At 32.4% G+C, this 578-nt stretch overlaps 2 protein-coding genes across 3 annotated transcripts in view; both read right to left on the bottom strand.

Moving 5' to 3' along the window:
• The window catches only part of LOC116698831 (rap guanine nucleotide exchange factor 4), a 29,616-nt gene that overhangs the window by 6,853 nt on the left and 22,185 nt on the right, over positions 1-578 (bottom strand). The window lies entirely within an intron of this gene.
• Positions 1-578, bottom strand: part of LOC116698837 (mitogen-activated protein kinase kinase kinase 20) — a 33,545-nt gene that overhangs the window by 22,055 nt on the left and 10,912 nt on the right. The window lies entirely within an intron of this gene.

Raw genomic sequence — 578 nt, 5'->3', positions numbered from 1 at the left:
ATTTATTATTTACTATTTACTCATCAGTCCCATTCTCACATCTCTCTTATTTGTTATTCATTCATCGTTCTCTTTTTCTATTTCAGAACTGTCCATAATGTTTTATTGATCTCTTCATTGCACTCATGCCTCTATATTTTTCGGTTTAGAGTGTGTATATATTGTGTGTATATATTAGTGTGTATATTTTTTGTTTTGGTTGTTTTGTGTGTGTGTAAGCACAGTGTGAGCAACAATGCTCCAAAGAAAAATTCCAAAGAATAAAGCTGATTCTGGTTCTGGTTCTGATGTGTGTTTGTATATGTATGTGCGTGTATGTACTGTATGTACCAGTCAAAATGTTGTACACGCTTCCTCATTCATTTGAATAGGAGAGTGTGTCCAAACCTTTGACTGGTACTGTTTGCATGCATGAATATGTGTATACATACGTATATGCATATAAGTAAGAGAGTACGTTTTTTTTTATTGTTATTTTGAAAGATATGTTTGCTGAGGATTTAGTTTCTGTTGGTTTTATTTTTCCTGTACTGAAACATTCTTATTAAAATACAGTGGCTTGCATAAGTTTACACACC

The sequence above is a fragment of the Etheostoma spectabile genome, chromosome 12, assembly GCF_008692095.1.
Source record: "Etheostoma spectabile isolate EspeVRDwgs_2016 chromosome 12, UIUC_Espe_1.0, whole genome shotgun sequence".
Taxonomy (NCBI): Eukaryota; Metazoa; Chordata; class Actinopteri; order Perciformes; family Percidae; genus Etheostoma; species Etheostoma spectabile.
This window is presented reverse-complemented; position numbering and strand designations above follow the sequence as displayed.